Raw genomic sequence first — 27,263 nt, 5'->3', positions numbered from 1 at the left:
GACAGCAGGATCCCAGGTGGAAGGAAAAGACCACAAGTCAGACTGAGAACAGGGGTAACTGGGTGGGTGAACCAAAACTTTGCTTTATTCTTGTTAAGGGGAGTCAGAGGCAGAGCTCCACTTCAACCCAGAAATCCCCCACGACAGATTCTGGAAGACCCCTTCGCTGCATGGCCTGGATTGTGCATTGGTGATCACGGACTCACACATGAAGCCAGTGGGACTGATCATGTGAGCCAGAGCTCACCAGTCTGAATTAGGGTTACACAGTCTAGCTAAATATTAGTTACTCCAAGACCAAGTTAAAAGAATGACTTGTCTGCCTCATCAATCTAGTAATCAACAGCTATCACACATTCATATATATATTTATGCTAAATTGAAGGACATACTAGGTACAATCATATATTAAGCATATAGGCTACAGATGGCTAAATTCTGCCCTCTGGTGTGCAAGATGAGGAAAGGGCGGGGGGGGTGTCTCTACTTCCCATGCACTTAGATGCTCCATAGTATATACAAGTGCCCAGGCAGGTAGGATAGGGGGCAGTTATCACATCTGCAACACTACATGGTGTCTTATTAGGAGCTGCATCTAGTTTCTCAGCAGCTGGTGGCTGCTGTTCTGATTGAACCTTTACATGGAGTTCGTGCATATGCAAAAGCCAACAACAGGATTTCTACATCTACTGCTCCCGTTCAGAGGAGCAGGAAACCACATGTGGTAGCACAGCCCAGCAAAGCTGACCAGCACCCCAGAGCATAGATGCCTTTTCTGCCAGATATGTGGCCAGAAGTGGCCTTGTATTCCTGCCCTATCTACACCCTCAAGCTGATGATTGCTCTACTTCAGTGAAGGAGCAGACTTCTTATGTCCTCTTTACTATTCTCTATGGTACAATACCCACATCTGCTGATAGGCATACTTTGCATTAGGTATGGAAGCACTTTGTTTCTGACCATCTCAGATCACTCAATACCCGAAACATTTCCCATGGTGAACCTTGAAAGAATCTTCTGAATCTTTTAAGAAGCTATTTCCACACATGCCACAAAATGGAAGCTGATTCTTTTTAATTAGCAATGAGCATTCCAAATCGGATCGGAATCATTTCTCCATCCATTTCTCCCCTAGCAAATGGGATGAACTGGAGTTCAGTGTCTGAGAAGTCATGAATTGGCTCTGTTGCTGTGCAGTGCAGCTAATGACACATCTGTAGCCCTGTAACAGTTTTACAAGAAAGGACTCCTAACGCTGGTGATGTCATGCAGGAGCACTCTTTCACAAGATTAAAAAAGAAAAAGAAATGGATGAGTCACTTCTTACAGGCAGCTTTTTCCCTTCTTGTTCACTCATCACTGAAGTGCAAATCACAGCTTAACTATGTGCAACTGTAAATTTGTTTGGCACAGTTGTGTCTAAATGTACTGTGTTTCCCACTTGTGGGAGTCTCCCATTACTCTTACTCCTCTCTGACTCACTTGCATGTGTACCAGTGATTTCACTACCAGCTGTCCTGCAGCTCCAAAAGATCCAAGATTTGCTCATATATATTTAAACTCTGTAGTTTTGGCATTGTGCATATAACATAATATACACGCCAACCCATCAACACTTCACTTTAATATTAACCTGTCTGCAGTAACTGCTTTTACAGACTGGGAAGCCAATTGGAGTACACATTTCCAAAAAAAGAGCAGGGGGTATTAGCCATGGGATTCCATTGGATTTAATGGGTGTTGCATGCCTAAAACCTTGTGCAATTGCTTGGTAAATTTAGGGGATTTTAGGAGATGATGCCATTGTTTTCCTGTTAGTTTGCAATCCTTATAATGAAGTTGAGCATTATAAAAAGGCCATAAAAATAAATACTATCTAGTTATTAAGCTATTTTTGGAAGATATGACTATAAAGCTGTTGACATAAACTCTAAATGCATTGTGTGACTATGATTATAGCTACTTATGGTAGTTCATATTTCTATTATAGTAAATGCATGCTCAGATGTCACGCTGAGGAACTGAACCTGATTTGTGCTAGGTCAGTGGTTTTCAATCTTTTTTTTCTTTTGCAGACCTCTAACAATTTTCAAATGAAAGTGCAGACCCCTTTGAAAATCTGAGACATAGACTGTGGATCCACAGGGAAGGTCTCATGGATCACAGGTTGAAAACCATTGTTGTGTGGTAATCACAACCTTTCACAGACCCCCTTGGACATAGCCTGCAGACTCCCAGGGATCTGCAGACCACAGATTGAAAACTACTATGCTTGGTGCTCCAAAATCTCATATAAAGATATAGGCCGTTCTTCAAAGCACTTACAATTTAACAAAACCCATGATGTATAAAAGGTATTGGGACAGTGACGCAATAAACTAAATACAATTTGTGTATACTTTTATTACATTAGAATAAATTACAAATGCCTGAAAGTGCCAGCTAATCCTATCAATCCATCAGTAATTCATTATATTGTTATATTAGAATAGTCTGTCAGTTTCCCCTTTAGCCCAGCAATTTGATTTCAAGTCACATGCCAAAGATAGCACTGGATTTCAGTGCTGACTCTACAGTATTATGGAAGTTGATAGCTGCACTGTCATGAGGCTATGTCTACACTGCAGGCTTCTTGCACAAGAAGCATTTTGTGGAAGAGATCTTTTGTAAAAGCTTCTTGCGCCTGTGCGCATCCACATTACAAAAGCGCATTGCAAAAGCGATGAGCTTTTGTGCATGAGAGCGTCCAGACTGCATGGATGCTCTCTCGAAAGAAAGCTCTGATTGCTATTCAGTCTACCTGGTTCCTCACTTGTAAAATGGAGATAATACTTACAGTACATACCTTATATTGAAGGTGTAACTAGTTAAGGCATAACTTAGTTCTTTGAAGTGCCACTATGCGTTGTGTTTGTCATTACAGTTTTATTTGGCTATTGCCAATAGTTAATTTTTCAAGGTGGTTAAAATTGTGTCCCATTAGCCTAAGTAATTTGGTTTGAGTGTAGGGAGCATTCTTTGAACAATCTTCTCCCTCTGAATAATGGCAACACAAGATGAGTACAGCAACAGGACCTAGCACCACACTACCCAGCCATTTTTATGTATGATGATTTTGTACATTTCTATCTACACACACACAAATGCACAACAGGAACCAAATCCTGGTCCTACTAAAGTCCATGTTCAATTTTTCCATGGATTATGAATCACAGAACTGGAAGGGACCTTGAGAGGTCATCGAGTCCAGTCCCCTGTTCAAGCACCATCTAGGGGTGTGTCTAGACTACATGCCTCCTTCGACGGAGGCATGTAGATTAGCCAGATCGGAAGAGGGAAATGAAGCCGCGATTAAAATAATCGCGGCTTCATTTAAATTTAAATGGCTGCCCCGATCTGCCGATCAGCTGTTTGTCGGCAGATCGGGGCAGTCTGGACGCGATGCCCCGACAAAGAAGCCTTTCTTCATCGACACAGGTAAACCTGGTTTCACGAGGCTTACCTGTGTCGATGAAGAAAGGCTTCTTTGTCGGGGCATCGCGTCCAGACTCCCCCGATCTGCCGACAAACAGCTGATCGGCAGATCGGGGCAGCCATTTAAATTTAAATGAAGCCGCGATTATTTTAATCGCGGCTTCATTTCCCTCTTCCGATCTGGCTAATCTACATGCCTCCGTCGAAGGAGGCATGTAGTCTAGACACACCCTAGGTCATGAAGACACCAGGATGTGTCCCAAAAACTTTTGAGTTTTGTCCACAGAAGTTTATGCCTGAATAAATGTTAGTCTCTAAGGCTATATCTACACTACAGGGTTTTTGCGCAAAACCAGCCGGTTTTGCACCCCTCCTCCCCCCCGGGGAATCCACATGTCAAGCACATTTTCGAGCAAGAAAATTTACAGTAGAACAGCAGAACAGAGGGCTTTTTGTGGTGTAGGTATACCTCTTTCTACAAGGAATAACTCCTTTTTCTGCAAGAGTTCTTGCGCAAAAAGATGTGTGTGGACACTCAACAGGGGTTTCTTGTGCAAAAAGAGCCAATCAGAAAAAGCACAGGTGCTCTGATGGCCATTCTGTGAATGGCCATGAGAGCTTTCTTGTGCAAGAGTGTCCATGCAGTGTGGACGCTCTCTTGCACAAAAGCACATCGCTTTTGCGATGTGCTTTTGTAGTGTGGATGCGCACTTCTTGCACAAAAAGCCTGTAGTGTAGATGTAGCCTCAAGTGCCACAGGAATCATCATTGTTTTTTCAGATACAGATTAAGTCTCTGTCTAGACTACAGGGTTTTTTCGAAAAAATTGGGCTTTTTTCAAAAAAATGTCACCTGCGTCCAGACAGCTGCCACGTTCTTTCTAAATTAAATTGAAAGAACATGGCAGTTTTTTTGACAGCGGTAAACCTCATTTTACAAGGAAGAACGCCTTTTTTTGAAAGAGCTCTTTCGAAAAAAGGCGTTCTTGACTGTAAACAGGGCTTTTTCAAAAGAGAGCAACCAGATTGACGTATCGCTTTTTCAAAAAAAAGTTGTGGCTGTCTAGATGATCTCTTTTGAAAGAAGCGTGTAGTCTAGATGTACCGTTATATGGTTGCCCCTCTGATACTTATGATTCTAATTGTTATTTTTTTAAACTGAGATACACCTGAAATGTGATAGAATTGGATATAGACAGGATGATGATAGATATTTTACTGATATTTTTCACTAACTTTCCTTTGAAAACCAATTTGCTTGGTAAGATGGAAGCATACCAGAGCGACACTTTCCTTGTCTCATCTTAACATATTAACTATGCTTAGCAGGAAGAATACAGAGAATTTCAAAGCTTTCCGCCTCTCTTTAGTCCTAAAGAAACTAGCTACTTATCTGATATCTATCACTTGGGAAGTGACCAATTTCTAGAAAACTTGTGATATGGCTGGGAAGCAGTGTGCTAGAAAGGTAGAGTTGCTCATTGCTGAAGCCTGGATCAGACAGTTGGGAGGAGCAAGACTTGGCCATTCTGCTGGGAAAATGATTCTTCCATAGTCTGTCCTCCTGACCTCTTTTCTCTTGTTGCTGGTTACCACCCTGTAAATCAGTGCCTTTGAACTGCAGTGTAATGTACCAGAATTACTGCCAATATGTCTTGCACTATTCCAGCTAACAGGCTTGGAAACTTGGTTTTGAAAAATAATAATGTTGAATTGGAATCATGTTCTTCTTTGTGCAGACAGCCCTATAAAAAGATTGGGTGAAAACATTTTTTTCCACTTTCATAGAACGACTGACTCAAACAAAAGCAACATCTGTAAGTGATGGGTAAGCTATCAGCAGATTTGAAGTTTGGGTTTGCAAAGCTGCTTATCTGAACTAAACATAATTCTTATGCCTTCAGAACTGGGATAGAATTTTCATGCTAATAGGATTTCTTCCAAGTTTTCCAGCACTTTCTGCTTCTGCAGGGCCAGAAATGCCATGAGAATGGTACCTGTCTAAGTATTTTGGCACTTCCATTTCTAATCCTGGCTAGAATCTGGAGTCCAGTGTTGTGCAAAAAGGGAATATGTAATGTGAAGAAAGGTAAAATAAACTTTTAGAAAATACAGAAAACATGTGGTTGGGAGTAAGTCAAGTTTGCAATGGAAATTGAGGCAAAAAAGGATTGGAGGCCAGCAAAGTATTTTTTTTAAACCATTGTACCTGTTGCTAATGTTTGATGTCTAGGGCCAGCGTCATCATTTGGTAACTTTCAGAAATGGGGGTCTCCCCTGCTCTGTAATAATGTTTTGTCTTTTAGCCCCTGTCCTTCAGGGTATGTCTACACTACCACCCTAGTTCGAACTAAGGTGGTTAATGTAGGCAACCGGAGTTGCAAATGAAGCCCGGGATTTGAATTTCCCGGGCTTCATTTGCATATTGCCGGGTGCCACCATTTTTAAATGTCCGCTAGTTCGGACTCCGTGCCTGCGGCTACACGCGGCACGAACTAGGTAGTTTGGATTAGACTTCCTATTCCGAACTACTATTACTCCTCGTGGAGTCTGAACTAGCGGACATTTAAAAATGGTGGCTCCCGGCAATATGCAAATGAAGCCCGGGAAATTCAAATCCCGGGCTTCATTTGCAACTCCGGTTGCCTACATTAACCACCTTAGTTCGAACTAGGGTGGTAGTGTAGACATACCCTCAGAGACTTATACTCCTTACTTAATGTTGTATACTTCTATTCATTCTGTCTGTGGTAGCAATAAAGAAATAAGACCAGTAGCTTGTAAAGGGTATGTCTACACTACAAGGATATTTCAAAATAATGTATTTCGGAATAATGACTCCCGTAATAACTATTTCAAAATAGCATGTCCACACTACAGAGAAGCCTCAAAATTAGTCCGAGGGAGGCTCCCCTAATGTGGATGTGCTCCTTCGATTTGGAGCCCCAGGAAGGACTGGGGAATAATTACTCTGAATGGCCCTGCAGAGGAGCTATTTTGAAATAGCAGCAGTGGAGCTTCCATACTACCACTATTTGAAATAGCAATTTCAAAGTAAGCATTATTCCTCCTGAAATAAGGGTTTATTGTTTCAAAATAAGAAGCTCATTATTTCAAAATAATTTTGAAATAACAGGCTTGCTGTGTGGATGTTCAGCTTGTTATCTAGAAATAATGTGAGTTATTTAAAATAACTCCGTAGTGTAGACATGCCCAAAGATAATCACATACCGGTCTATAAATTTCTGGTATTTCCTAATTGCAGTTCGTGTTTTGAGATCTGATCTCATAAACCAGACTCAACTTCTATTTGATTAATTTGAATGCATTAACAAGTTGAATAGAATAAGTAATAGTTGCTATAGGTAATGAATGACATTTCCTTAGGTCCTATTAAATAAATCAGAATAATATTAGGACTTAAATTTTAGGTGAAAATGAAAGTTTTTGACTTATACATACCTAAATGGCCTAGGTCTTTTTTTTTTCTTAGATGCTACCTCTATCCTAATGTGATAACATAGCAGTTGTGTTCAAATGAGATGCTCAGGCATATAGCCTCCTGGTTTAAATACTGGAAGGAGGATGTTTTTAATGAAAAGTGCTGATTTTGGTTGGTCAGCACTGAATTTATTGACCCTCTGGGAATACAGGCCTTGGCCTGTTTATGTTAAACTTTCTTTGAGAATGAAGGTGGAGGGAGACATGTTTGTAATTTGCGGGGGGGCTAGTAGGTTGTCTTGTGGATGGCTGCAATAAAGATGTGAATGTTTTTTTATAAATTAACATAATGTGCTCCATGTGTCAAGAATCTACTCCATTGTGCTCTACAGTCCCAAATAGAGGTGCAGATACTGGTGAGGAATCAATACCCAGCTCAGCTGCTTTCTGTCTCTGAGGAGCACTAACTCCAGGATTTAGACATACTGAAGCCATATGGCCAGGACTAGTACTTGGGAGCCCCTGTAGTCTTGGTCTAGAAACTGGACTATGATGCATTGATCACAAAACTGTCTGCCCCCGTTGTATTTGTATTTCTGTTCAAGTGTTTGTATATGTATTGCACACACATTGATCACAAAACTGCTTGCCCCTGTTGAGAATGCTGTCACTAAGCAGGGCTGAACTAAGGTCTCCAGTGTAATCAACATAATACTTAAGGTATAACTATAGGTTATATCTCATATGTTAGATATTTATGAATATTACTTAATTATGCCAAAATGCAAATGAATTCACATACAGGTTCTTAAGACAGTTTCTTGAGCATGAGATCCTTTTCCACTCACTTTTCACTGAATGGAGTTATTTGTTGGCAATTATGATCAAACCGGAATAGCTGGAGACAGTAGTGTTGTATTTGTATTTCTGTTCAAGTGTTTTGTACATGTACTGCACACTATGTTCCCTGTAAGGCAGGGTAGTTTGTTGTCCAAAAAGTGTGCATTCTGCATTCAATACTGGAGCAGGAATATCCCTGATTGATCTCTGTTTGGAGAATCAAAACCTAGTCAGTCATTTTCATGAACAGCCACATTCTTAAAACACATTAAACACACAAGCAAAAAAATCTTCTCTTTGAAATGGAAGTTGGTTTTACCTTCTCTTTCCTGCTTCCCCTCCAAAGTCCTATGTAGGTCAAGCAAATTTTCTAGCTGAGATTCCTTCTCTAGAGGCTCATTCTAAACCACTCCTAAAGTTGTCATCGCTGATAGGTCAGGAACAGGGACAGGACATGCTAATTCTGAGGTAATCTCCTTCCACTGGCTTGGAAAGCAAAAATTCAAGCTTGGGGCTTGAATTTGAATCCCCTATATAACATCAGATTATGATGCCACTATACACTGTTGAGCTGTTAATTAATTGAAAGTATTTGGAAACAACATACACAGCAAATTCATGTCATTCAGTGCCTTAAGAAAGACAGAGGGGGGAGGTGATATATTTTACTGGACCAGCTTCTACTGGTGAGAGAGAGAAGCTTCTGAGCTGACAGAGAGCCCTTCCTTAGGTCCTTTTTAGTGACACTGGCATTTAAAGTTGAAAATGGCCCAGGGGAAGTCAATTGCCCATTGCCCACAGAATTTTAGTGGCCATTGGTACACACGCCTCCATTGAAATCCCAACCTCAAATCTCCGTTCCAACCTTTAAACCAGATAGAGCAAGAAAGCTGCCTACTCATTCTTCATGCAATTCTCACTAAAAAATGAAGTCTTCTAAGAAAAGTAGCTGAGGGTACGTCTACACTGCATCCCTAGTTCGAACTAGGGATGCAAATGGAGACAACCGAAGTAGTTAATGAAGCGGGGACTTAAATATCCCGCGCTCCATTAACATGATCTCGCCGGCGCGCTAGTTCGAATCACAGCTGATTCGAACCAGGAAGTGCGCGCCGGGACGCGTTAGTTCGGACTAAAGCCCTTAGTCCGAACTAATGTTACTCCTCAAAAAATGAGGAGTAACGTTAGTTCGGACTAAGGGCTTTAGTCCGAACTAACGCGTCCCGTCGCGCACTTCCTAGTTCGAATCAGCTGTGATTTGAACTAGCGCGCCGGCGAGATCATGTTAATGGAGCGCGGGATATTTAAATCCCCGCTTCATTAACTACTTCGGTTGTCTCCATTTGCATCCCTAGTTCGAACTAGGGATGCAGTGTAGACGTACCCTGAGTTTCTTCCGACATGGCAAATGTCACATAGAAAGAAATCTTTTTGTTGCATAGTGATTGTTGATGGAAGAAATCAGCACCTGTCATTTTAGAGCAAGCAGAGGAGTGCCATAAGCAGAGGAAAGTAGTGTTATTTTCCCCCTTCCCACATATCTGTGCTTCCACTGCTCAGACTTGTCCTTCTGTTTTCACCACTTTCATCTTCCTGTGTTAAAGTGCACCCGAGACTAGACTGTGTGCAGCTCTGTTATTTCATATCTGTGCTGACTACCTTGTAGAGTCTGGGAGACGGAACCAGGGAGGGACCTCCAGAGCTAAAAGCAGGAGATGCTATAGGTCCAGCGAAAGATCCAAGACTCTTTAGCTAGGGCTGTAGTAGACTCACATCCTCCATGGATTGGGCACAGAGGGGGAGTTGTAACACACTCCCTGTGGGTTACAAATGCACATTCTCAAAAGCAAAGTCCAAAGTTAAGCAGAACAGTGTTAATCGAAGTGCAGAATCCCTGCAACAAACTCCTGTTTCCTGAACAGGCAGGGGTGCCGGGTAAATCTACCCGAGTGTAATCCCTTCTTTCACTAAAGAGCTAAGCAGGCACAACTCCATGGAAATGATAGATGCATTTGGGTCTCAGATTTTGTTAACATTCATCACCTCTTTTGAGGCTCAAATGGAGATTCCCTTCTCCTGATGTGGGACTTTCCAAAAGGAATGCCCCATCGCCCTTCATTGTTCAGTCTGATGCAGTAGCCACTTGGACACTTACTCAGTTTTTTTTTCCCCCTGGAAAGAATAAACTCTGAACCAAGCCTCCAAATTTAGAAATAAACATTTATATTGATCTATATCCAACGCACATTCCTATGACACCAGATCAGGGCTTTCTAGTTTATTGGGCTGACAGAGCACAGCCGTTACAACTTTCTGAATGAAATTTGGAGAGGTTGCTACACAAAGAATGCTGCTTTGTTCATTTCAGTAGAATAGTGGTGGAACAGGTAGCAGTAGAGGCCCTGATGTTTGGTTTAATTTCCGTAAAGCAACCAATCAAAATGCCGAGGTGAAATGTGCCTGGCTGAATGGCAGAGCTGTGCTTGTGTGCAGAGAGGCATGTGCTGAGTTTGTGGCTACTGTGTATATTTTACAGAATCCAGTATTTAAACTCAAGATGTAGACTTCGGAAATTTTCACCCTGTGTGGCTCATCCTCAACATTCATAAAGTGACACCAGAGTTTTGTGTTAACATGTCAAATTTCTCTCTCTCTCAAAAATCTCTCACCAACCTCCTCTCCACTCTTGAGGTTTAACCTCCCTCAGTTGATTAAACAAAGGGTTTCCCTCTTCTTTTACTTGCTCCTAAGGGAGCCTAAAATAGTGTGTCAGGAACCAGCAGCTGTCTTTGGAACTAATAAGCAGAATGCATGGTGACTTCATTAGTCACACACATCAGAGAGCCCTAATTCCCCTGCCCCCTGCCTGTGTGTCAGCACTCTACAGCCCTTGCATGTCTGGCTCTTCCCTGGTAACTTGTTAAACACTCGTGTTCTCACAAAGACACAGACTGTGGCTACAGAGCAGACTAAACTGGATTTAATTGAATCTTTAGGCAATGATTCACTAAACAAAGATCTGACTGTGTCTGACCTGGACTCCTCACAGCAGGGGAACTTGTGGGACAGTCAGCGTGGTCTAAACGAAGTTTACTAGTCTGGCATTGATTGAAGTTCAAAGTCACAAAAATGTAAGGCACAAATGATAAAGATGCACAGTCATTTACTATACCATGTGAAGATGAACATTTGGGGATCAATGCTTCCCCCTTTAGGGCACATGTAATATTGATGCTAGGCTTCAAGAGAAACATGTTTGAGCAACTAAAAATAATATAGGTAGCGGACTAGTGTCCTACTTACTACAAACAGCCAAAACAAGAATTCACTTTATTATCTATCTTGCTCTCAGTCCTTTATCTCTGCTTTAGCTACCGCTATCTTAGGAGCAGTAACGTTCTGCAGAAGTTGAGTGAGAGGGTGGATGGGATGCCTTCAAATAAGAGAAAACAGTTGAACACATTTCATGGAATGTTGCACGATTCCTGGGCTAGTGCAAGGCAAACAGAGAGCAGAATTGTGGTGACAGCATTGCTTGAGGCCAGACTTTCCTCCAAATGTTCACTAAGCTCCCAGCCTATCTTCCCTGCCCAGAAGCTTTCTTAAAAAGGGAGGGGACAGGGGATAGGAGGGAGATAAGAAATCTAGATTTGTGTTGTCACACAGTGATTCTCTTTAAAAAGTCCACGTTTGCCACCAGTTATTGGAACTATTTTTTTCTAAGTGCATGGGAAATATTAAAGGAAACTAGGACAGTATTGTGTGGTTATTGTTGCAAATGGTGCTTTTTTCCTTACATTGTGCATTGGTGCTAATAAGACAAACTTCTGTATTCAAAACACCTTTCTTGTAGCATGCACTTGGGAGAGTCTTTCCATTGACTTCAGTGAGCTTTGAACCAGACCCAATTTGTACTTGATAGGAAAGAAAAGAGTAAATGTGGATTGGTACAAAACAGTGCCTGTGGATTGTTCTCCTACACTCCTATTACTTTTTCCTTCTTCACTGTGAATACTTTGTGGCCTTCTCTTAAACTACATGGTGCAAAAGTGCAGCCCTGGCATAGCCTCATTTCAGAAGCAAGATAAGAAAAGAAGTCTCAGATTCAGAATTTATAACAAACTAGTTGTTTAAATCATGACCATATTGGCTTCAGCGCATCTAATGGAAAAGGCTAATCAGTGGAATAGAAATGTCCATGTCAGTTAATGTTAATCAAAGTACAATTTTCCTCTGTGCATGTACTGGAGCAGATATGGTTAGAACAGATTCCATGCCCATATTTAAATTTTGTGCCACCTCACAATACAAGGATGAGTAACCAAACTGATTTCCCCCTCACATGCGTGTTGCACATATGTCTGCTAGACTAGCTGAATGCTGGGAGTGTTTAACCATTCACTCATTCATGAGAGAAAATAAAACAACTCATAATAGCAGCAAATGCATCACAGGATTATACACACTAGTGCTGGTGTCAGCACTTGCGGCTACAACATTATCAATGTGTATATACATTGTCGGGACTCAATTAGAGCTCAATTCACTTTTCAGTGAGGGGTCCTCACTGCAGAATTTTCTGTTTGTTTTTGCCAAAGTCTGAATGTGTTGCCCTTCATCATGTCATACTATTTGTTCTCTCAGGCATTTTTGTTTTGGAGAGGCAGGGAGAAGGAAAGACTGGAGGGAGTGCTGGGAGAGTTCTATCTGTGGAGGGAACTGTTCCTTGATGTTGATTTTATTATGAATGTCCACACTCAACTCGTTGGACGAGAGCTGAGCTTGTATATTTTGGCACAATTGATGGCTTTTATGAGCCTGAACCATGCTTAAGAATAGGAAGAGGAGGTGGTGGGAAACCCGCTGTTTGGCCGCGGTAGACGATGAGAATGCAGAGAAGGCGGGCCCGTTTCTGCACCTTTGCAAGCAGGGCAATTGCCACATTTGTAAGGAATAGCAGAAGGCCTTCTTCCCCCACTCTCTGCACAGAAACAATCCTCCTGGCTGTGTCTACACTGGCATGAATTTCCGGAACTGCTTAAAACGGAATACTATTCCGTTTTCAGTTTTTCTGGAAAAGGAGCGTCTACATTGGCAGGCTGCTTTTCCGGAAAAGCCCTTTTTCCGGAAAAGCATCTGTGGTCAATGTAGACGCGCTTTCCTGGAAAAGAGCCCCGATCGCCATTTTCGCGATCGAGGCTTTTTTCCGGAAAAGACTACTGGGCTGTCTACACTGGCCCTTTTCCGGAACAGTGTTCCGGAATAAGGACTTATGCCCGAGCGGGAGCAGAATAGTTTTTCCGGAATAGCGGCTGATTTTGTACAGTAGAGCGTCGTTGCTTTTCCGGAAATTGAAGGGCCAGTGTAGACAGCTCGCAGCTTATTCCGGAAAAGAGGCTGATTTTCCGGAATAAGTGGCCCAGTGTAGACACAGCCCCCGTGTGCACAGATGGCGATGGGACTGCGTGCTGGCCCCATTTTACCACCACAGACTGTGCCTGGCCCTTGTACTTGCACCAAAAGGGATGTGCTACCTGCATTCTTACCTCCTCTACCACTCTGCACAGGAAGAAGCATGATCTAGCCCCCAGTTTCTGGCACAGGCCAGCAGAAGTCACTTGCACATTAAGGGTACGTCTAGACTACATGCCTCTGTCGCCCGAGGCATGTAGATTAGGCTACCAGACATAGGAAAATGAAGCGGCGATTTAAATAATCGCCGCTTCATTTAAATTTACATGGCTGCCGCGCTGTTTGTCGGCTCAGCTGTTTGTCGGCTCAGCGCGGTAGTCTGGACGCATGGGTGTCGACATCAAAGGTATTTGTCGACCACCCAGGTAAACCTCATTCCAAGAGGCATACCTGGGTGGTCGATAAATACCTTTGATGTCGACACCCGCGCATCCAGGCTATCGCGCTGAGCCAACAAACAGCTGATCAGCTGTTTGTCGGCTCAGCGCGGCAGCCATGTAAATTTAAATGAAGCAGCAATTATTTAAATCGCCGCTTCATTTTCCTATGTCTGGTAGCCTAATCTACATGCCTCTGGCGACAGAGGCATGTAGTCGAGACGTACGACAGATGAAGACACAACAGAATTCCACTGTGCCCATCCAAGAGAATTTTGCCCATTTTCTTCTAAAACAGTCTTGTTTCTATCACTTCAGCTCTCATTTTGCTCCATAAGATGCACGCTAAATCTTTGTCTACACTACGGTTTTCTGCCTGATTAGCATTTTGTCACGCTTCATTTGCATAATCTCCTCCAATGCCTTTTTGCGTAAGATCCTTATGCCTCTCCCAAAGGGGTTTTAGCACAAAACGCAAAAAAGGGGGATTTGCACAAAACGGACACGTTCACACTGCCTGTTTTTGCACAAAAACCTCTTGCGCAAAAGGCATTGGAGGAGATTATGCAAATGAAGTGTGACAAAATGCTAATCAGTGCTTTATTTTCATTACCTCTTCTGGCAGAAAACCGTAGTATAGACATAGCCTAACAGTTTTGGGTTTTTTACATGGGTTTTTTAAATGTCTAATTTGAATATTGTTAATACCTAGTTCTAGCACCTCCAGTGTTCTTGGCTCTTGTTCATTCTGCTGAGATCCATCACAATTTATTTCAACCCAAATTCAATATTTGAATTCAGAATGGTCTCTAGTGACCTTATCTACTAAAGATATCCAGAGCTTAATCCTGCAAAATGCTGAACTTTGTGGCTTTAATTCTATACAGGATGAAAATCATGTTTAATTTTAAGAGGAAGTTCTCCCTTGGAAATCAACAGATTTGCATGCTTAGAGCGACCCATTCTATCTTTTTACTGTACAATAAACTATGTTTTATCAGTTCTTTATTACACAATGTCAAGGGGTTTGCTTCACTCACCCCTGTGGGGTGCTTGCTTGTGGCTTATCTGGGGATTATATCACCACTTATATGACACAGCCTTTTACAGTTCTCTGCCCCTGGTCCCTGTGACCCTGCCAAATCCAGTGCCAGTTCATACTAGAGCCCCAGTCTGTTTTATTTGTGCTTTAGTATAGATCAAAGTGATTGTTAAATGTACACAAGAGTAAATGGTGTTTAAACTTCATGGAAATAAGTGAGATGTTACTTGTGTTGTTTTAATGCATCAGTATCCCATTATAGTGTAGTAGCAAACATTTACATTGTACGTGTCTGTGTAACTAAATAACCAATCAAAGAATAAAGAAGCCTTGTGGAATGCAAATGAAGAACTTTCACAGACAAGTGCTATTTTCTAAGCAAGTGATCATAGTGCCTGATGAATGAAGATCAAAGACTCAAAATGCATTCCTCACTCTGTCATCAAAGGAAAAGCCCACATGGTTAGTGATTAGGGATGTGAACAGGTAACCGATAAACGGGCACCCAAGAGCAGTCCCCCACCTGTTACCCACTGCAGGTGGAGGGCTGCTCCAGCCACGTTGGGCCCACCGGTTAACTGATTCAACAGGATTTTACATCCCTTATAATGGTCCTGTAAGCTTTGTTTTCTGTGAGAAAAAGCATGGATTCCAGGAAAGAGCCTTCACCTCTGGACTGTTAGAGGATCCTTACAGGGCTATTCTCTGTTATCCAGATGCAAAGCAGAACTCTCCAATCTGGGTACCGTGAAAAGACTTGAGAAACTGGCACTCTGTTCCATCACTGCCACCATTTGGAATTACAAATGTGACCCACCTGAGTATATGCTTTACCTGCTTAAATCTCTCAGTAATTTTCATTTTCTTAGATAATAAAGTTATGTTTCCTAACTTTCATTCGTTTACTATAGAACTGGCTACCAGGTTTGTTTTAGGTGTCAGTTCTAGATTATCAATTAATCTGGGGGAAGTGACTGGTCTCTTGGGATTGGGAGCAACCTGATTTTTGGTCCAGTTTGTAAGGGTAGTAAGATAGAGTGGAAAACCTAAGGAAACTGTCTGTGACCACCTGGTAAGACTAAGGCTTTGTCTACACAGCAGGGTTTTTGTGCAAGAAGCTTTTTGCAGAGAAGATCTTCCGCAAAAAATTCTTGCCCAAAAGCGCATCTACACTTCAAAAGCTCATCACAAAAGCAATGTACTTTTGTGCAAGAGAGCATCCACACTGCATGGACACTCTTGTGCAAGAAAGCTCTGATTGCCATTAACAGAATGGCCATCAGAGCACCTGTGCTTTTTCTGACAGGCTCTTTTTGCGCAAAAAAACCCTGTGGAGCATCCACACATGCCTTTTTGTGCAAGAGCTGTAGCGCAAAAAGGAGTTATTCCTTGTGGGGAGAGGAATAACTCTACTGGAAAAATCCCTCTGTCCTATCAATATACTGTTTTGGTTTGGGGGGGAGGTTGAGCAAAAATGCATTTGAGGTGTGGAGGCTCTGCCGATTTTTGCGCAAAAACAACTATTTTTGCACAAAAACCTTGTAGTGTAGACATAGCCCAGGAGTTCACATTTGTTACTATTTGAGTGAAATATAATTAATAGAGCATACCACCAGCTTTCTGACATCTGCCTGAAGTAGGTACTCATTGTTGCAAACTACTCCAAACAGCAAGATAATCCCGATCTCTCATTCCTCAGTGCTCCCCATTCTACTTTCGAGATATCAAAGTCTCTATAATCAAATCTCCTCAAGCAATCTCCGGAGTCTTTGTACCACTCCCCCCAGTGTCTGGTAAGGGAATCTAGTCCCCTCCCTCTACACTGAGTTCCAGCCTAGGAACCTGAAAATCAGCAGCTAAGGTCCATGACATCCCATTTTTGCTGCAGCCCATCTTGTCAAGTAATCCCTTCTGAGCTACTTTAACCCCATAGTGGTGAAAAAAAGACAGGACTATGTAGCACTTTAAAGACTAACAAGATAGTTTATTAGGTGATGAGCTTTTGTGGGCCAGACCCACTTCCTCAGATCAAATTGTGGAAGAAAATTTGCATGACCAGATATACCAAAGGGATACAATCAAAAAAGTGCACACATATAAAATAGACAAATCAGATTTTAGAACAGAGGGGAGCGTGTGTGTGTGGGGGGGGGGAGGTTAGTGTCTACAAGATAATGATATTAGGGGTGATAACTGGGGAAGCTATCTTTGTAATGGGGAAGGTTGTTAGAGCATCTTTGTTAAGGCCCATTCGCAAAGTGTCAAATTAGTAGAGGCATGAACACCTTTTCTCATACATTTATGCAATAATCCCCACAGATTATGTAACAATCTGTACCAAAAGAAGGCTTCTATGTAATGACACTTCATTTTTCAATCTTCTTACTATTTAAGAAAAAAACTAACAGAAAATAATCCACTTAGAAAAGTTAAAGAAATAGTCAGTGTTAAATTTAGGCTTAACTTAGTTTGCATTTCAAATGTGAATTCTCTTATTTCATGGAATAATCATTTATTTAAAAAAATGCCAATCTAAATCCTGTTCACTTAAGGGAGAATAGGGATGGCCCCAAAAGATCACCATCTTGAGAGAATATTGCAGTATTATTATTGGCAAAAAAGGGGCAATGGACACTGTGGGCTAGACATCTTTATTCATGTTTGTTATGGTCTGGTTCCTTTAGACTTTTTAATGTCTTTCTGAAATTCAGATACTGTATTTTTATTCATATAAAATTACTGGATTACATCTGAGGCCAACTAACCAGTCATTTAAAATGAACATTGGGTTAATTGCTGTACAGGCAGTCCCCCGGTTACGTACAAGATAGGGACTGTAGGTTTGTTCTTAAGTTGAATCTGTATGTAAGTCGGAACTGGCGTCCAGATTCAGCCACTGCTGAAACTGATCAGTTTCAACAGCGGCTGAATCTGGACGCCAGTTCTGACTTACATACAGATTCAATTTAAGAACCCCAGGCATCCCCAAGTCAGCTGCTGCTGAAACTGATCAGCGGCTGATTCCAGGAAGCCCGGGGCAGGGGCTTCCTGTAGTCAGCCACTGGTCAGTTTCAGCAGCGGCTGACTTGGGGATGCCTGGGGCAGAGCAGCTGGGGTGCTGCTGGGTTGGTCCAGTAACGCCGCCGCTCCTCAGCACTACTGGACCAACCCAGCAGCACCCAAGCTGCTCTGCCCCAGGCGTCCTGATTCAGCCACTGCTGAAACTGACCAGCAGTGGCTGAATCAGGATGTCTGGGGCAGAGCAGCTGGGGTGCTGCCGGGTTGGTCCAGTAGCGCCCAGAGCGGCGCTACGGGACCAACCGGCAGCGCCCCAGCTGCTGTACCACAGGCGTCCGGAGCAAAGCCGCGGAGCACGGGGGCAGCGGGACAGCCCAGATGCGCCGTGGCTGTCCTGCTGCCCTCGGGCTCCGTGGCTTTGCTCTGCTTTGCTCCCCGTCCCCATGGTCTGCAGAGCAAAGCAGAGCAAAGCGTCTGGGCTGTCTGCTGCCCGCGTGTTCCGCCGCTTTGCTTCCTCTCCCTGGTCTGCTAGAGACCAGGGAGAGAGCCCCGTTCGTAACTGCGGATCCGACATAAGTCGGATCCGCGTAACTCGGGGACTGCCTGTAGTTTGTAATTAATTGTGCTGTATTTGTGAATGGGCCAGATTCTAATCTACGCTGTTTACATATACTTTATGGCTAAATACTATATAAAGCATATGGTATAAAACATCTTTGATGTAAATGAGAAATAGGTCATGCATACAACTCTAGGGAGAGGAAAAATGGAAGGGAAAGTATCTATACATCTACTAGAAGAATCTATCACACTTTTGTAGCTTAAGTACAAATTTCTGTTGCAATGATCATGCTCCCTTTACAAAATGTGGGTTTCCATATTCAACCCTAAAGTTACAATAATTGAATGATAGTATGTGAGAGCAGTGAAATTCAAATGATAAAACATTGAGCCAGATTTCAGCTGATTGAATAGAACTGTGCCAATGTATACCTGCTGACGATGTTTAGTTGCAGTTCTAGGATATGTTAGAAGTGAAGTAATACTACTTCTGGAGTAAATTTTCAAAATGGAATGCAGAGTTTTAATTGTGCATCTCCCACATGTGTCACGTGAGAGTGATGTGACTAGAGAACTTTGAAATGTTCCAACATTTTAAAGTGGCAAATTCATGGATGTGTCTTTATCCATTGTTTATCTTTACACTTAAATTATATCTCGATACTTGTGATATAGTCACATTTTGCTTTATCTCTTTGAGTCATCAACATATGGTCTTTTCCACGTTTCCAACACTGCTAATATCAAATAAGTTGCCTTTTATGCTTATTAATCCAGTTTTTGTATTTTCCACTCTTTTGTGTTTGCTTTCCATGTAGATTTTGTCTGCCATGTAAAACAAAGAGATTATTCCATTTAAATCTTTGGAAAGTTCTGTTCTTTGGCTCAGAGTCATGTTGTCTGATACCTCTTTTAAGTTTTGGATTTCTGGAAGGGAAATCCTTCTGATGAAGTGACTTAAATTTCCATCAGTCATGGGGAAAACTGTTCCCCTTGGGATACCAGAGGTGGGCTTGGAAGAGAAGACTCAACAGAAATGTAATTCCAGATTGCTTCATTTTGAAGTTGAGACCTTTTTCTTTTGAGTGGTTATATTTTCCAGTTTCCACTTTGTTATTCAAATTGTCTTGCTGTTTTCAAGGTTAGTACTTTAAGTACTGAATAACCAGGACATATAAACTTCTACCATGTTGCAGACGGGGGAAGTAATGTATCTGTTATAGAGCCAGTATCGGTAGCATAAAACACGGTAGAGTTCTGCTACAAAAACATAAAATGCAAGCAATGCAGAACTGTAGCAGCATTGACTCTTCTTCCTTTTTTTTCCTATATTTCTTCATTGAAAGAGAAATATTGAGGTGTATTTCACAAAATAATTTAGAAAGCTATTTCATTTACATTAGGCTCTTTGCCACTTTAAGAAAAGTTACATGGGTTTGTCTTTTCCTGATTATCAGCCAAGGCTAATGTGTAGCTCAGGAGACTGCTAGTTCATTTGGATGTCATGTTCAAGGGGGTGATCTGCCTTCTTCTTGTATTCCTGTCTCTCTTAAACAACCCTTCCCTCCCCCGGGTTATTTTGATCTCTCAGCTCCTATGCATAGGTTGATCTGTTTCAGTTCACTGTGGACCCTAAGCAGGAATATCCTCCTCCTCCTCCCCCCCCCCCCCACACATACAACCATGCTAATAATTAATAGGGACCCTCTTGAGTTGATCAGGGCCTTAAACTAAACAGTTGTTTGCTTATGCCTAGCACTGATTCTGCATGATATACATCTAGGCTGTCTACACCCTGGTATGATTTTGCGCAAATACTTTTAACGGAAAAATTTTTCCGTTAAAAGTATTTGTGCAAGAGAGCGTCTATACTGGCATGTGCCTTTGCTCAAAAGATTTGCTTTTGCACAAAAGAATCCGTGCCAGTGTAGACGCTCTCTTGCGCAAGAAAGCTCCTATGGCCATTTTAGCCATTGGGCTTTCTTGCGCAAGAAATTGATGTTACTTGTCTACACTGGCCTCTTGCGCAAGAACACTTGCACAAGAGGACTTATCCCGGAGTGGGAGCATCAGAGTATTTGCGCAAGAAGCACTGATTTCGTACAGTAGAACATCAGTGTTCTTGCGCAAATACTCGTGGCCAGTGTAGACAGGCGGCAAGATTTTGCGCAAAAGTGGTCGCTTTAGCACAAAATCTTGCCAATGTAGACACAGCCCTATAGTTTGCATTGTTATAGTAGGAGATCATGTGGTCACTTCTTGGCTCTGTGGGGTCTGTAGATGAATACTTCCTAATGTGGCCATTGTAGGTCACCCATAGACCCCTGGATCAGTGGCTTCCTGGAAATATATATCTTGATTCAACTATTGGATGCCATAGTCTCCAACTGTGTTTTAGAACAATTCCCACCTACCCCTACTCCTGCAAATGGTCTGGAACAGCTAATATTGCCTCATAATGGCCTTTTTCCTATTAGCAAAGCACATGCTGACACCCTAGCCACCATAGGCAGAAATCACTGCAAAATATCAAGCCGAGTACAGTTACCTTATATGCCCCCTTTATGTCATTAACTTCTATTTCCACTGAAAAATACAGGCCTTGTTTAGTGTATCTGAGAAGATATTTTTCCTTTGATCTAACATATGACAACATTAGTGCTCACGTACATGGTATAAAGGCTCATTAGGCATAAGTAGATTGCTTTCAGTAGCATTGTATCCTAACGCTGAACCTTCAGGCAAATGAATGTTCCAATAATGAGCCAGGTCTCTTTTTCTGTCAGAACTGGCAGAAATGTCTGTCTCTTCTTAAATTACATTTCAACAGATGTTTTTAAATATCTATATTTTCTTACTCAAATGTGGCTCACCAAAAAAAAAAAAGAAGAAAAAGAAAAAGCCCTTAGCAAATGGTGAACGGGTTTATTGTTTTTCACCAAGAAATACATAACTGCAACACAAGAAGCTGTCATAGGCAAGCCAAGGTCTTTCCAACAAAAATAATTTCCTTCCCAGAATCACATTGTTATTAATGCCACTCTAGATGATGTGGAAAGAAAACATAACACATGAAGCATGGGATTAAAAGCCAAAGCCACGCCTATATTGAAATGTAGTAGCTCAGACTGCAGAGCTACCTGGCACCCAGTAGGCCCCCTGGCAGTAAGTAATCATCTACTGTGAGGGAACCAATAAGTGTCCCCTGCTCCAGGCAGAAACAGCTTTCCCCCACAATCAGCCAGTCCCTAATCAGAACAATAGAGGGAACAAACATGTCATCTGAGGAGGAGGAAGGGGCAACTTCTGAGCTCAGTGGGAGGGGGAAAGCTGTTCTCTTTCAGAGATTACCTCCTCGGCATGTCTGTTTCTGAACCTGTGCAAAAGTCCTGGTCTTGGCCTCCTTTCCCAGAATATCTTCTCTTACTGCAAGATATTCCTACTAGTCAAGCTGTAATGTTAACAAGTGTTCCATGTGCACCATGGAAGGGTATTTGGCCTGAACAGGGCAACTGCCTCAATGTCATTTTTCGGTAATACTGCCTTCAGCCCATCTGCACCCAATGTGACCCCTCAGTTGTCTTGTTCCCGGATGGATGCTCCAGTGGAAGGTGAAAATTAGCTTGCCCACTTTGTGGTGAGGGAGTTCTCCCCAGATCCATATGATGATAATCATTTCCTCTCCCAGCATGTGAGTGATAAGACCAAATGGCCCCTGAAAGCAATTGTTGTACAAAACCCAACATAAGCAAATTTGTATCTTTACACAGAAGAAAAGGTCCCTGTTTAGGCAAACTCCAGGATGTTGAGTGAGATATACATCAGCTTATAGGCAAAGAAACAAGTCTGACTTTTTCATCAACTGACAGCCCCTTTTTAGCTCTTCCTGATGTGAGGAGAACTACATGAATCTATGTAACATGGACCTCCCGCTACTCCCTCTGTGCTAACTCCTCCCACTAGTAATTCACATCCTTCTCCCCAGTCACTAGGGTCCAGAGGGCCAACAAACTCAGATGGGAGGGGGACCGGCTCTGTGCCCTCAGAAGGGGTGGAGCCTTGGGAGGAAGGGGCGGGACTGGGGAGATTAGATTCCCCCAAGTAGCCTTCAGCACCACCCAGAGCACACCACGTGGGGCTCCGGTGGTGGCAGGGAGCCCTGGGCCCTTTTGAATCAACAGGCCCTGGGGCAGTTGCTCCCTTTCTCCCCCAAGTCAGCAGACCTGCCAGGGTCAACCTCCCAAACACTCCCCATTCATATCTAGCCGCATCATTTCAGAAAGTACAAAGCCAAGCAGAAGACTCAGAGGACAGCAACAGCAATGAAAATGGAGGGAACCCCCTGAGCCAAATCTTCCTTAAAGGGTTTTATGTGTACAGCAAGATTCCAGTACTGCTACCCATTGTTTTATTTGTTTACACATGGGGAAGTTAGCAGATTCAGTGCCCCCAAGATCAGTTGATCCCAGCATGTCTGTAGATTTGTTTCTTGTGCTATTTAAAAAAATTCTAGTGCATTTTATTAACAGATTAAGTGGTTATAAATGAAAGGTTTGTAATAAAACTGGTTATATGAAGTCTGGAGGAAAGGAAAATTATAAAAAAGGAACTCTGTGTGAAATTGAACCAGAACAGTTCAGTGATGAAACAAGTCCAGATACGGAAGGGTAAGCTAGAGGATCCTCACCAACAGATGGTTTAGAGTCCCAGTCACAATGCCCAGTAAAAAGTCTCTTCCAATCCAAATGGTCCCACAAATACAAGAATAATGTTTTCTACTGAAAAAAAAACCCTTAATGTGATAATAAAATGCACTCAAATTTTTAAAATAGCACAAGAAACAAATCTACAGACATGCTGGGATCAACAGGTCTTGGGGGCATTGAAGCTGTCTAACTTCCCCATGTGTAAACAAATAAAACAATGGGTAGCAGTACCGGAATCTTGCTGTACACATAAAACCCTTTAAGGAAGATTTGGCTCAGGGGTTTCCCTCCACTCCCTCTGAATTTCCCCAACATCCAACCAACTGTCACATTGCTGTGTTGCCCAAATGATCAATTTTGCCTGGGTTTGGATTATAAAACATTTGAATGGTGGAGTAATAAAATGTCGTTATCCTTTTTTCTTCCCCCAGGTACCCTTCTCCAGCTCCCTACTCCCTGGACACCAGGGGCCTTTTTTCTCCCCCCAACCCCCCCAGCCTGTGTCAGATGGGACCTCCCCCCCAACCTGAGCCTCTCCTCACCAACCAACCCTTACTCTCACACCTCCTCCCTCACCCAGGCTCCTGCACGCATACACCCCCACACACATATCCCTATGGCCCCACCCTGAGTCCTGCCCCCCCCAATCCTCACCACTACCCCCCTGCCCTGAAGGACTCGGGCAACCAGGCCATACAAGACGTGAGCATACCAGGGATTCTGTATAGCAGCTTCATGATATTTTCTGTCTTATCAATTGCTTTACTAATGGTTCTTAGGATACAATTAACATTTCTTACTGCTGCTACTGCATTTTGAGTGGATGTTTTCAGAGAACTTTCCACTATGACTCCAAGATCTCTCTCTTGATAACAGCTAATTTAGAGCTCATCATTTTATATGTGGAGTTGAGATGGATACACGCAAAGTAGTGCAAATTGGCAAACATATAGTCCAGCTTCACCCTCACAGTCTCACTTTTCTTTAGCCCTGACACTCCTCCTTCCACTCATAAATTCAAACACCCCCCATAATTTCTTTTTCTGGGGGAACAGTGGCTCTGTTGTGCATTAGACAGACAAGTTAAAATACTGAACCGGTCGTACTTTGTTTTCATTCACAGAAGAGAAAGAATCATATGGCATTTTATGAGCTGCCGGATATCATGACTTAGGATATGTCTACACTACAGCGTTATTTCAAAATATATAATTTCGAAATAGCTTATTTCAAAATAACACATCTATACACAAAATGCATTTAGAAATAGCTTTTTGCTATTTTGAAATAGCGCGTCCACACTGAGTGGACGCTGAATTGCATTTAAGGCCAGCCGGAACCAGGTCTGGCAGGGCATCAGGTCAGGAGTTACTTTGTGTGGATGCTGCCTGAGGCTATCTGAGACCTGTGCTTGAAGGGACACCCCCCCACCCCCACCCCAGACAGCCAGTTCTCAGGTTTCCCTGCTTGCTTGCCTACCTCAATGAGAGACAGCAAAGCATTTTGTCTCTGCATGACCTGCTTGCCCCCACTCGGGACACCACAGCACCACAACATGCAGCCAGAGCTGACCCTGGGCACTCTGGTGCTTCTCTTGGACATGTTGCTACAAGCCTGGCTGCACTTTCTGCAGGATGCCATCTGGGAGGTCCATTGGGGTATGTCTACACTACCCCCCTAGTTCGAACTAGGGGAGGTAATGTAGTCTACGGAGTTGCAACTGAAGCCCAGGATTTGAATTTCCCGGGCTTCATTTGCATGAAGCCGGCCGGCCGGGCTTCAGTTGCAACTCCGTATGACTACATTACCTCCCCTAGTTCGAACTGGGGGGTAGTGTAGACATACCTTTGGGGAGCTGTCAGTATCCAGGAGGCCCTGCGGGAGAGCTGCCACCCTGAGGAGCACTAAGAGCCTCCCTGGTCTGCCCCACTGGAGGCTTGTGCCTCATTCCTCCCTCATGTCCTTCCACTTAATCCTCCCTTCCACTTACCCCTCCCTAACCCGCCTTCCTGATGTAAAATAAAATACACGTGTTTTCATGAACACAAACTCTCTTTATTTAACAAAACTGGGGGGGGAATGAAACTCTGGTGAGACTGGGGAAAGGAGGCAGGAGAGGAGAAGAGAGACGGTGGGAGAGAGGAGGGGGAAACCTGGGAGAAGCTGGAAGTGGGAAGCAAGGAGAAGAAGGAGGGGAAGCTCAGGGCTCAGGGTTGGGAGTCTCGCCGGACCAACTTGATTTTCATGCAGACCTGCTCCTGGGTTTGCATGTGGCCTTTGGTGGCTAGACTGACAGCTATCCTGCCATAGACGGGCTGCATTCCTGAATAAGGTCCATGATCTCTACTCTGGACCAGGAAGGCGCCTGCCTTCTCCGGGCCCTGGCAGACTCCTGGCAGCTGGCAGACTGCTCCTGGGGAGTGGTGGAGGGCTGGCTGTCAGTGGCTTGCTGGCTCATGTTTTGAAGCCACTGGGTCAGGGGCAGTGACTGCTGGCTCTGGGCTGGCAGGCTTGGAGCTGGCACAAGCACTATGGCCAGAGTCTATCTCTTTAAGGGCTACGGGCAGGGGGGAAGGGAGAGGAGTTTTCTTGGTTGAGGCCAGAGTGGCCACCAGGGCACCCTGGGAAGGTTAGAGGCCCACTATTTTGAAATAAATGTTTACACAGAACTTATTTCGACATAGCAATTTCAAAATTGGCGCTATTCCTCATGGAATGAGGTTTACCAGTTTTGAAATAAGCCCTCCACTATTTCAATTTAATTTCAAAATAACAGAAGGGCTGTGTAGATGCTAGGTTAGTTATTTCAAAATAACTGCTGTGTAGACATACCCAGAGAGTGGCGTTCTACCCGCACTGTGTTGTGTGTCAGTTTTTTCTGATGCTTACCACTTATTATCAAAAGTACCAATGCATAAAGTTAAGTGAGGAACATGTGTTTTTTCCAGGCATCTCCTGTTTTAATCAGCATATGATATTCCAACCTTAAAATACTCCAATCCTGAAATACCACTGCCTGGCAGACATCAATCATAATAATTAATAAATCTTAGTGAGGATGCAGGCCTAAACATTTACGTGGTAGAATAATTTTGCAGCTACAATTCTGCTCGGCATGGTTGCAGATTAATTGTTATAATCAATTTTCGTCCCCTGGAAAAATGTCAAAAAGTCCAGAATAGGCTGGCCATTGCAAAATGCTCATTGAATGTAACTGGACTACCTCTTTTGCTAAGATATCATGACATCAACCTTTCAATTCTTGGTCCTTTTTAGCTTATTTGTGGAAACTTATAATTAGATTTTCCTTCTCCTTTTGTTCAACCCTAACTGATAAAGGACCATACATCCTGGACATCATCCATGAGTGCAGTCATTTATGAATTTTGCTATTTTTTTGCACATTGCACCACATGTAAGACAAACTAACATAGAGGCATAGTTTCTTATTCCTGGCATGCAGGAGAGTCACTGAGAGATATCATATGGTCTCCTGGCAAAAGTACAAAGTGGCTCTTGTTGTTTGATGTACTGTCTTAAACTTAAATGCAAAATCTGATAATTGGGTCAGGCAGGAGAAGAAACTTACTAATAAAGCTCTTTTCATTTCCCTTTCCTATGTTTCCTCTTTTCATCTTTTCTTTCTCTCTTTCTTGGTTGGTCCTGATGAGCAAGAATCAGCTGTTAGCCAAAGGTTTAGAAGTGGAGCTTGGCTTATGGCTTTCCGCTCCCCCTAGAAATCCCTCTCTCTCTCTGTCCTCCTTTAGCATAAGCCATTTTCTTTTACTTTCCTGCCAATGCATTAACATAACACACTGGGCTGCCTTGGGATATTCTCTGGTAATTGTCTTGGGCTTTAACAGAATCAAACTCCTGAATATGTCTTGAATGTTTGGAAAGTGCTGCCTCTTTTAGGCTTGGCTTTCCTGTGGGGAGGGAGGGGGGGACTTTTTTCATCTTACAATCTCTGTTTTGGACCATTAAATAAAGACAGAGGACTGTACTTCAAAGAACCCAAAAGATAAATGAAAACTGAATTGCCTTTTCAAACAAAATATACTCTTTAATGTTAGAAGCTAGTCTGAGTTCACTCAGCTGAATGGTTTTTAAACAGTAATAGAAAACTTTTGTTCTCTCTTAGTATTAGCACAGCAAGATTATTTCATGGTCAGTTTCATGGCCCAAATCAAATAATTCATGGTTGCCCACATTATTGGCTCTGTTGTTGTTTTTTCCCCCATGATTTTACCCAAATTTAGTCCAAAATATGAAACTCTAATCCTGACAAATATAATAAATTACTTACAAAAGGAAGCAAGACTCTAAAGTGATC

The 27,263-nt window shown here is 42.7% G+C and overlaps 1 protein-coding gene across 6 annotated transcripts in view; it reads left to right on the top strand.

Annotated features, from left to right (window-relative positions):
- RUNX1 (RUNX family transcription factor 1) overlaps positions 1 to 27,263 on the top strand; it is a 241,364-nt gene that overhangs the window by 53,491 nt on the left and 160,610 nt on the right. Inside the window, exon 2 of one of the 6 annotated variants that reach the window (XM_089773883.1) lies at positions 1,991 to 2,041. The exons of the other annotated variants lie outside the window; for them this stretch is intronic. The gene's annotated coding sequence lies outside the window, so the exon portion shown is untranslated. The remainder of the gene's footprint in view (positions 1 to 1,990; positions 2,042 to 27,263) is intronic. 6 annotated transcript variants of the gene reach the window in all.

This window comes from Pelodiscus sinensis, chromosome 1 (genome assembly GCF_052426305.1).
Source record: "Pelodiscus sinensis isolate ZL-2025 chromosome 1, ASM5242630v1, whole genome shotgun sequence".
Lineage (NCBI taxonomy): Eukaryota > Metazoa > Chordata > Testudines > Trionychidae > Pelodiscus > Pelodiscus sinensis.
Note: the sequence above shows the minus strand (reverse complement) of the source record. Positions and strands in the feature narration are given on the sequence as shown.